The following is an 11,965-nucleotide window of genomic DNA, read 5'->3' as shown; positions in this document are numbered from 1 at the left end:
GGATGCTTTTGCATATAAGAGAGTGAAATATTTAGCTGGACTATAATTTCACTGAATGGCAGATTAAGTATGAGTCACAGAAAACAATGACCACTTCCACAGAACTGTTACTGTTTCTGCTAGTCTAAATAGGCATAGACATATGCACATTATTTTGTTTTTACATCACAGGGATAAACAACAGAGTCCTTGTGTACATGGAGAAAGGCTTTCTAAAGGTACAGAGGCGTTGGATGTAATTTTAAGGACAAGTAATGGATGTTTGAAACACCATAATATATTCTGTCTGTCTCTGTCTTTCAAAACTCAGATGAGAATGCATGTATGCGTCTCTGGGCAAATGTGGTTAAGTAAGAATTTTAAATGTGGTTAAGTAAGATTGTATTCGTAAAAATCTACTGAAGTTTTGAGATGAAAAGATGTTTTACATAGTTTAAAGTACTTTAGTTAACACAACCCTGCTCAGGACATATTCAGAATTCAATAACATCTTCATATAATCTTTTGTCCCTTGAATCCTCTAAGGTGTTGACAATAATTATTTGTTTTCTTAAGCTACTTTCACAATATGTATTTGATGATGAAAAATGAAGAAGCCGTCAATAACGAGGAAAGTGGGCATTCAAAGGATACAGAGAAGGCAGCCAAAGAAAGAGAGAAAACAGGCCAGGGGTACTAATCTCTCCTTCCCTCCCTCTCTGTTCTTAAGCGCTCATATTTTCCTCCCTCGTCGTATTGATTTGCAGCGTTCCCAGAAATTGAAACAAATATGCGCTCAGAAGTAATCTCATCAGTGGACGACGTTCCTTTCGCTGAGCATTGGGTAGATTTTATTTCTGTCTGTGTGTGTGTGTGCTTGTGTGTGGCTGTGCCTTTCTTAAGTATTTTTATACCCCCCACTACTTTGCAGGTGTGTGTGTGTGTGTGTGTGTGGGTGTGGTTGTGTGTGTGTGTGTGTGTGTATGAATGTGAGTGTGTGTGTGTGTGTGGGTGTGTGGGTGTTCTGTTCTGGCCAGAATTTGTATACCCCCCACTACTTTGCAGATTGTGTGTGTGTGTGTGTGTGTGTGTGTGTGTGTATTTGCACCAATGTGTGTCTGTGTTTGTGTGTGTGTGTGTGTGTGTGTGTGTGTGTGTGTGTATTTGCACCAATGTGTGTCTGTGTTTGTGTGTGTGTGTGTGTGTGTGTGTGTGTGTGTGTGTGTGCATATGTGTGTGTTTGGATGTGCCGTTCTGGCAACTATTTTGATACCCCCCACTACTTGCAGGTGTGTGTGTTGTGTGTGTGTGTGCGCGTATGTGCCTGTGTCTATGTGTGTGTGTGTGTGAGAGTGTTTCTGTTCTTGTCTTATTTGTCCCTGTTCATGGGAAAGGAACAAGCTCTCCCTGTGTGATAAAATAATTGTATAAGTATGCATGCACTCATGCAAGTACAGAAATATAGACAGCACACATAAAAAAATATGTTTTGGTTCTTTTGCTTGTTGGCATATTCTTGTTGAAAACAGCATAATTTAAAATCAGTGATTCAAGTCACTTTCTACTCGTATATCATGCACCATTTAGAACACTGGTGAATTTCTTTTTTTCTTGTCATTCTGTCAGATGTATTTAAACATCTACATGACATTTTTATGATTTTGGCACGGTTTTCACGTATGTGATCTATTCTCGTTTCTTGCTCATGGTTTGTTTGCTATATCTGGGAGGCCATCGACTGTTGAATGAGATTTTCACCTTAATACGTCAATATTCTTCTATAGGGCCCCTACCAAATAAATAAACAAATATGTTGAATCATAACAATGTTTTGTGTTTCAGGATGTACATTCTTCTGCTACAAGATACATTTTGACCTTCAGTGATTCCGTACCCATGAAACTTCCTATTGGCGTGAAGTTGCCTAGCAACAGGGTAGTAGCAGTCATCATTGCATCCTCCGCATTGTGTCAGGAACCAGGCTAGGGTCTGCCCAAGACTCTTTAGGCTCAGCCCTCATGGGAACACGAGTCTGTGTTATTAATATAAAGAAAAACATGATGTGATGATGAATACTAATTAGACATCTGAAAAACAATCATGATGCTTTAGAATACTCTAAGGTGTAATGGAATCAAATAATGTTGGGTATTTCATTTACACTTTATTTGGATGTTCCCCTAAAGACTATCTACACAGGCTCAGACTAGACTAGAAAGTAAAAAATGTATGGTTAAGGTTAGGGTTAGGGGTTGGGTTTGGTTAAGGTGATTTTCAGTGAACAACTAGAATGCGTTTCGTGAACGAACTGCGAGAGTGTGCTTGCTCTGTTGCGGCCATGACCGAGGGAACAAGTGCCTTGGAATTGGGGCAGGTGTCAGCTCTCCAGCTCTCCCTGCTGGATGAGCATGCACAAATGAGTATACATGAGTGAGTATGCATGAGTGAGTATGCATGAGTGAGTAAACATGAGTGAGTATGCATGAGTGAGTATGCATGAGTGAGTATGCACAAGTGAGTATGCATGAGTGAGTAAACATGAGTGAGTATGCATGAGTGAGTAAACATGAGTGAGTGAGTATGCATGAGTGAGTATGCATGAGTGAGTCAACATGAGTGAGTATGCATGAGTGAGTATGCATGATTGAGTAAACATGAGTGAGTATGCATGAGTGAGTATGCATGAGTGAGTATGCATGAGTGAGTAAACATGAGTGAGTATGCATGAGTGAGTAAACATAAGTGAGTATGCATGAGTGAGTAAACATGAGTGAGTATGCATGAGTGAGTAAACATGAGTGAGTATGCATGAGTGAGTAAACATGAGTGAGTATGCATGAGTTAGTATGCATGAGTGAGTATGCATGAGTGAGTATGCATGAGTGAGTATGCATGAGTGAGTATGCATGATTGAGTAAACATGAGTGAGTATGCATGAGTGAGTGTGCATGAGTGAGTATGCACGAGTGAGTTAACATGAATGAGTATGCATGAGTGAGTATGTATGAGTGAGTATGCACAAGTGAGTAAACATGAGTGAGTATGCATGAGTGAGTATGAATGAGTGAGTATGCATGAGTGAGTAAACATGAGTGAGTATGCATGAGTGAGTAAACATGAGTGAGTATGCATGAGTGAGTATGCACGAGTGAGTATGCATGAGTGAGTATGCACGAGTGAGTAAACATGAGTGAGTATGCATGAGTGAGTAGAGCCCTGGTATGGAAGGTGTCTCTTAATATTCCTAGTTATACAGTTGAATGGAGAGGAACAGAGAGAGAAGAGGAGCCTTGAGACCTTGGCGCAGGTGTCAGTGAAGCACAGGTGCAAGCCAGTTTAATGACCCTTTTATGATGTCATAATGGCACAGAGTTCTGCCATGCAAGTCTATGGAGAAAAAAGGTGATGGAAAAAGAGGAATAAAAAAGGAGTGGCAAGGAGTACCGCCACGAAAAGTCATAGCAGGTTGCACCGGATCGGGCCGGACGTTTCGGTGTTTGAACGGCGTCTGTACCTCAAACGGGCGAGGCGTAGTTAGCTGCAAGAAAAACGGGGAGAATAAAGAAAGAAAACTGGAATTTCAACAAACCATCTGCAAAGTCCCTGTATGCAGACTATCCAAATAAAGTGCTATCATTTTACCAGTCTGCAGTCTTACAGATCTGTCTCATTTAATTTGGTTTACATTACATTTAGATTGAATAATGTTCACACCCTGGGGGAAAAAACACAGTTGCAAAACTGTGAAAGTGTACAGAGCACTGACTCCCCTTTCCTTCTAGTGTGTTTGAGTGTGAAAATGTGGAGGGAACTGTAACTCTGTCAATACAGTTTTGCACTGGTATGAGAATGGTTTCCCCTTGACAGGAAAAATGAATGAATGTAGCAGAATCTGTTACACTGACAAGATGGTTTTGTATTGGTATAAAAAGGTGGTGTCCATTTCTTAAGAACAAATGAATCAGTTAAACTTAAATACGTTGCCTTGTAAGATTCTAATTCCACTTTTTCAAATTGTAAAGTGTCAAAATTAGGGCAATGCAATGCCACCAAACAGTATAGCACACATGCCCATTAGTTCTCCTATTCTCTGACAGTCGGAGGAAATTGGTAGATGGCATTTTTGTGGCTTCACGCTGGCAGACACTGACCCTTTGTGAACTGTCATTATCTATCATTGCTTCCAATCAGCCTCACAGGTAGTGTAGAACAGAGGGGGCCTTCAGCTCCTTTGTCGAGGGCAACGAGAGCGCCGTCGGACAACACCAGTGGGTGTCTCGAGATGCTGGGAGCGTGTGAGATATGACCTCGTCAGGTCATAAGCATAAAAAAGGTAAGTGTGTGTGTGTGCGTTTGAGAGGGGAAGAAAGACAGACTTCACTTTCCTTAGCTTTTGATGATGAAGAAGATGAATACGGATAGCAAAAGATGAGTCTCATTAATGGAGCAGAGGTTTTGCAGGCACATTTGACTCCCCCACTTGCATTATGTGAAAACCCTAAGCAGGACCTTGAGTAAAATTGACTGGCACTTGTTTTTTTGACTTGAATGCAGTGCTGTTCGAATTCCATAGGGTTGTGTATAAGGTAGTATTACAAGAAAGCAATGTCTTGTGTTTCACCTCAGTGGCATATAGGGACTGAGGCCTGTTAGACTCTTGTAGGGAGTCTGACATGCCTTGATGATTTTGTATATTTCAAAAAATAAAAAAAATAAAATAAGTGGCATATATGAAGAAGATTAAAGGTTTCTGTGGAGCTTTAAAGGCATATTGACAACAAGAACAAAAAAACTAAATATCCCTCCACAGGGATATGGTCCTTTGGTTGGCAATCACAATTCTGCCTATGCTCTACTCTACCCATTTTTATTTTAATGGAGCCTGTGATTTGAGACAAATCAAACTGACAATAAAGTTACATCTGTTTCTCATATGACTTTCTACCTGTTCATATATGCGGCACAATCCCCGTGCTGACACTTGCCGTCTAGATTACTGAATGTACAAGTTTGCTGTTTGCTGTCTGTTGCTACTTGCATATTAAGTTTAAATCCTTGATATTTGTCCACAAAAAAAAGCCACAAGCATCTATCATCTTCCTGCAACTGCTTCGTCCAGATGTTTGTACAATATCATTTATTGCAGGTTGCTAAGATATAGCCAAACATCTAAATCTTTGAGTCTTTTCTTCCCTAATCCTGCAGAGGTGGAACAAACCACTGAGCTCAGCAGGATCAGCTAAGCCCCTCTTCATCTTCGGGAAACAGTTTGAACCAACTCAGTGGTGATCACCCACGCACCTGACATTTTCAGTCACCCTCGAAAATTCTCTGTTTCCCCTTCTAACTCTTTCTAGCACCTCTGCCACGGTTCCTCTGCACACTTCTCTGACACTTTAAGTGCACTGTATCTTTAGCCAGGCTTTGTTTTCACCTTTTGTTCCCAGCTTTTCTACTTGTTCTCATGCACTTTATCCTACTCTACACACTTAACTGACCACTTAAAAGTGTAGGCCAAAACTTGCGGCTACTAAACCGGCTAGCCAAGCTAATGCTATACCAGTATTTTAAGGCAAACCTCTTGTGGACCTTAGTTACTCCTCAAGACACTACAATAAAATATAAGACAGTATTGTACAATGCAGTACAAATTACATTTTCATAGTTGACTGGCATCCTGCAGGCCTAATCCATGGCTTGCAGCCTCTGCAGGTTCCTGTTTAATTAAAGGCTAAGGGTCTCAGAGAAACTTGTGAAGTTAGGCTGCCCAAGTTACTAAACGACCTTGATACACTTGGCCTACATTATAGAGTTAGATACCCTTTTGAGCATTTTCATATTAAAGTCATATTGTGGAATTAATAGCTACAGTTTGGGGCTTTGAGTTAAAGCTACATCAAAGATCATGTTTCTTCCAAGCACATCACTAGTAAGGTCCATTTGATTCATACGTCTGTTCTCTGGGCATGATGTATTGTCTTTGCAAGGTAAGGGGCAACCTTGAAAACAGATTGTAGTTCACCTGACGAGCTTCTTACCTCATTTTTTGCTTTTTTTATTTTCCTTCTCTCTTTCGCCCTAAACTATCAGTCACTCCCCCACTCCCTCCATTCACAAAGCAATTAGAAGAGCCATGAAATGGTGCTTCGGGAAAACATTATCTTGCATAATGCATGGCTCTGGTGGAAGATGGCTCCATATTTCACTCTCTTTATTGGAGGATCCCTTGTACCAGCCAAATCCAACAGGAACGGTCCAAGGCAAATGTTTCCATTTCAGAAAGCCTGGCTACAGTTACCTCATATGAAAAATATATTTCTTTCAACCTGGCATTGAAGATGAGAACAAATGTTCTTTCTTTTTGTTAATTGATCTAGCAATTACATCAAACTACACTTCACTGTGCATGGACATGTTAAACCGTAGTCTTTATGCAAACTTGGCTCAGAGCATGGTAATAAGAAGTGGAGACCACATACGGATTGTATATAATTAGTATATTTTAAATGAATGTATTAAAAGAATGAATTTATAATGTAAAGAATGCCAGGATAGTGGACGATAACGTGTACAGCTAGGGTCAAGCAAAACAGAAAACAAACGCCAAATGCCATTGGAGAGGAAGAAAGAGTAGCCAGAGTGGAGAGGGCTGGCCTCTTATCCCCTGCACCAACAACACCTAAGCACCAATTCACCTGCTTCAGAGAGAGGGAGAGAGAGTACAGATCAACACAATGAGTGGGGCCCAGGAACTAAACTAAACTCCCATTTCCAACAAGTTTTTTCCTTCCCACCAAACTCTTGGGTTGAAGGAAAAGAAAAAGAGTAATTACGTTACAGTCTGAATTATTCTGAACACAATAGGCTAATGGCCTTCTCACCAGAGTGGGATCTAAGTAGGAAGGCTCACCACAGAGCTATGCGGCCATGAAAAGTGGGATTAGTCTCCCATGGAGTGCACTCTTTTTCTAAACCATTCACAGCTTTTCTGTCCCATTGAGTGGGCCAGAGCACCAAGGGTGACACTTAATGCAAAGTATGTGTTATTTAATGGTCCTATTCAATAAACTTCTGAAATTCAAAGAGAGAACTTTCTTTAAGTTTTCTGGATGTGATTTTTCAAGAACCCTTACCCTTTGACTTGAAGAGGCCGCTTCTTCTCCATCGACTGAGCGCTAACTAGCACCTGACCAATATAGGACTGGGCCACTACTAATGGCAAGCCAAGTGACAGTCAAATGTGAATAAGACATGATGTGTATTTGTCAACAGCAGCAAAACATGGCTAGGGTCAACACAACTATCTCAGCTAAGTGTTTTAGGTTGTTGTATGCCATGCTGTTATGTCCATGCTGTTATGAATCTGAAACATCATCAATTTAGCCCTTCTTTGCTAATATAGGTTAGTTCTGCAACATGAGCAAAGAAGGGCTAAATCCATGGTGTTTCAGATAGATTACCATAGACCATGGAAAACAACAAACATTGATATTCCCATCAAACCCTGCTGTAGTTCAATTATTAGTCAACTACAGAAAGCTTCTACATGATGACGTTTCCGTAAGAGAAGGACAACGTTTTTTAAGCAAACTACAGCAGAGACTAGTTAAGCCTGAAAGAAATGACTATGATCAAAATAGTGTTATGTTTATATTATCTTTACTGTTCATTAACATTAGTTATCTTCCGCTGACTATTAATGACATTATCTAACTTTGTAGCCAACTAACTAAGCAACTGTAAGTGATACATTCAGAATGTAATATACTGAAAAAGACAGTGCCATTGTTCAGTTACTTGGTTACTTTTTCACAATCAAATCAGCAATCAAGTTAGCCCCCAACACTCGACTAATGCTGTTTTGCTGTTGAATGTAAGCTATGGTGACTGATGGTAGGCTACTAGCTCTAACAATACTGCAGCAAAGCCAGGCCTGGCTGTCATCAACATTCACAGGTTTATTCATGCTTAAAGGATAAAAAGAGAAGTTATTATTATCATATTATATTATTATATTATAAAAGTTATTCTTTAAGTAATGCATATCACTTGAAAACGATCACCCTACCATGAAGACCCTGATCGGACTACGTGTTTTTTTTGCAGTGGTCAGCTGAGATTGGTCACAGTGTGTTGCCAATGTACACCCTACACCCACGATAACACTGATAATTGAGTTGAAGGATACATTTTCAGCTTTCCTTTAAGTAAATGTTTTAATGTTTTGGCTGTTATAAACGGCAATACCGATAGATCAGCAATTAGCTTTCGTCGGTTGATAATATTGGCACGCCAATGTAACAGTCAGGCTCTAATGCCAGCATATTTTTCCTACCTGCGTTAGTAGACAGACACAAAGTGGGCACATTGTATTTACAAATCGTTAGCCTGTCCTTATACACCACCACACACACACACACACACACACACACACACACCGTGACTCACAAGAGTGCATTTTTAATTAAAACGGCCATAAAAAAATTACATTTTCCAGTTTGGCTCGTAAGCAAAAGGTATTGCTGTGGGGTATAATACAGACCGACTGTCACCTTTTAGGCAGACACACAGTGGTAGTCCACATGGCTGCCTGACATCTGGTTTTGTTCAACAGGGGCAATGACTCATGTAAATGTTTGCCTTCTTAATTAGACTACCCCTGCCAAGAGTACCGTTGTTTTATATTAAAAATGAGGAAATTAGCCCATTATTTTCTTCACCCAGATTTTCTAATTAGTACAACGATGTTGAGGTGAATGTAATTAGCAAAATATGCCCGCCCTCACACAGAGACAGAGCAAACACACACCATTGCTTTGACTTTCCCTAACGGATCTTCATTTGCTCTGACAGTCCAGTACACCTAAAAGGTGTAAATAACTACTGCATGCAATGATGGAGGTAGTGTCTGGATCCTGCTGAGCACAACAGCGTAGCTTAAGGACTCTCATGTCATCATGACATTCATCCAATCCATTATGTGCTGAGGACATAACCCTGACCTGGAACACCCAGCGTGCTTAAGACAAAAAGCATATGTCTGAAGCTGAAAGTAGGGAGGAAGTCTGTGTCTCATGACAGAGCACCGAAATGCATAAAAATATTACACACCACAAAATGCTCTCACTGCCTAACCTAATTGCATGAATAATTGTGCAGCCTATAAAAGAAAGTCTGTACACAAACACAACAAAGGGGGTTTCATTGATGAATCAGATGAGGCCCCAGAGTTTCACTGCTGAGGTGGGCTTTAGCTGTGGGCAGTGTTTGTTGACATTAAAGCTTGATGTATTCCTGTAATATCTCTCAGGTTGACCAAAACTCTGTGGGGTCAGCGCATCACGCAGGAGACGGCAAAGCTGCCTGATACTGATGATTATACACAGACTCACTTTCCCTCAGATGCATACAGCACATGGGAGGGCTGAGAGAAACGGAGAATGAAAGACAGAAATAGACTGGAAAGCAGACAGAAAGACAGACAGGCAGTAATTGTGAAGGCGAGACAAAGGAGACAAAAGAAAAGAGGAACAGAAAGGAAGGTTGTAAAGGAAGGAGAGAAAGTACCAAAGGAAAAAGAGCCTTACAGTGAGTATTTTTAGGCTGTCAGTTTGAGCAGGGGCGGTGCGTCCCATTGGGCAAATCAGGCAGTTGCCCAGGGCCTCAGCCAGCAGGGGGCCTCGTCGTATTTACGTTTTTTTTTTTTTTTTTTTTATAATTACAAAAAAAAAAAAATTGTCATTGCAAACAAATGCCAATGCATAATAAGCATGAAACACAATTATTTAATTATATTCTTTATAGCGTAATTGACAGCTTGCAGAGCCCGGCCCCCTTAGTTAATGTTACTACGTCCGACACAACTCCCAGGACTGTCAACCCAAAAGCATGGCTATGACGAGGACAAGCGCTATATCTGTCAGTGTCAGTGATTCTTTTTGGAGTAATATACCCGCGATATCCTCAAGATCAAGGCAAAATGGACTGCAATATGCAGTGGAAGGACGTATCCATAATCGAAGCAAAAGCATACAGGTCTCAATCAAAACATTTGAAACCCCACGACACAACCTCTCCATTAAATACCACCACCACAACCTTTTAAACTAGTCAGGTTCTTTCACCGCTGGGTAAGAGCTGCTGTATATAATATTACAAGCTAGCTAATAACCTACCTATAAAGATTATTTATTCGTATTCTTTATTCCATCTCTGGCGAGGTTTCTATCTAGCCAGTTAGGATGGTGACAATCTAAAGTACTTGCTGGCGTTTGCCAGGGATAAGCTCAGCGTGCAATTCCAGACGGTAACATTAACGTTTTGACGTCAACATTAACATTTTGATTTTAACATTAACACATTTGTTGAAGAGACTAGTTATGTACTAGAAGTGGTAATACTACTAGTTGACATTAACCATAACTGTTTGGGGATGTTATCTTAACACTCTAAGGTCCAAGGCCTTTTAGACTTTTCTAAGTTGTCTGACATGCCTTGATGTTTTTGTACATTTTGCTTAACTTAAAACATTGATGCACAAATGGAATATATGATTCTATTCTAGACGACCTCAGCAATAATATCATGTAAGTAAAAGGAATGTAGTAAAAAAAAGTTTAATTTAAATCAAATGTAAACATACCCTTGGAAAATCCTTGTTTCAGAGGTGCTCAGACTTTGTACATAAACACATTGTAAAGATTTATTCACAAGACTTTTTATTTCTGAGCCTTGTAAACATAGGTGTTGGCTAAACACATGTTAGTTTAGCATTCAGAAAGTATGTCTTGTTTCACTACCACATATTTATAATTTCAGAGTGTCCTGTACCATTCCTAAATCTGTGCCCCTACAAATGCATATTGATGAGTTGGTGTGAACAAACCTGTGACACCTCTCGCAAAGACAAAGGCCATATCCTAATGGCCCTAGAATGTCTTTGTGGCCCAAACCCCCCGGAGTGAATCTTGCCACATCATGACCCAATGGAGATCACTGAATCACCATCTCCTTATCATATGAATAGCTGTCATTTGCTAATGGGTGGGTCCTTAGCAGCAGAAACCCCACTCAGATACTAGAAAGTGCACCACATCAGTTCTATTCCCCTGACAAAGTGCTTATTTATTTTAAAATTTTGAACTGTATATATTATAAAAGAAAAGGGTTCAATGTTTCCGTGGTTGTTCTTTTTATGTCTCTAAGACGAAAACTCGCGGAGCTTTACATTTTTTTTGACAAAAAAATAAAAATATCCCGTACGAGGGATATAGACCTTAGACAGTTAACTAGATAGTTAGTTACCTAGCAAAAGTGTAGATCGCTATCTAGTTATCTAGCTGCAAGCAGCTTCATTTGCAGACATATGTGTGTTTGTCGATGTATTGAGTAGGGAGTGGGGCTCAAATCAGCCCATGTTTATAAGTTTGCTCATTTTAGTCTGAATAAACTTCATTATTCTCAAAATCCTGACCCTTTGCGTTCTCCTTTGTTCGTTGCTTTGGATAAAAGCATCTGCTAAATTACTAAATGTTAATGTATATCTCAAGTAGATCTTAAAGCCATTTTGTCATTGTGTTTTGCTGCTTCAAGTTCAAGTTTAGATGTTGCCCTTGTACCCTTTGTAGCACAATATGGATTATTGCATCTATTGATTGTTGCTTCTGTGCTGACTACTGCCTGTTTTTCTAGTGTCAGTCTCTGCCTAGCCTTACTGTAGTTTAGTCTGAGCTTCTGACTGTCCATCCTTGACCTTTTACCTGGTATTGTTTTTCTGATATTTTTTTTATTTATGTCTGTACCCCTTGAGCTGTTTTTTTTTTCTTCACGATTTTGCCTGGTGATTCTGCACATCTGCCAGATGCACTCTCACATCCACTCCAACTTCCACTGTTGTCTGAGTCCCACTTTCACCCTGGACTGTTTTAGCCGCTCAGTGGCGGACCTACCTTTGAGGCGAACTAGGCAACTGCCTTAGGCCCCCACC

This window comes from Sprattus sprattus, assembly GCF_963457725.1.
Source record: "Sprattus sprattus genome assembly, chromosome: 14".
Taxonomy (NCBI): Eukaryota; Metazoa; Chordata; class Actinopteri; order Clupeiformes; family Clupeidae; genus Sprattus; species Sprattus sprattus.
The sequence above is the reverse complement of the archived record's forward strand: the minus strand, read 5'-3'. Positions refer to the sequence as shown.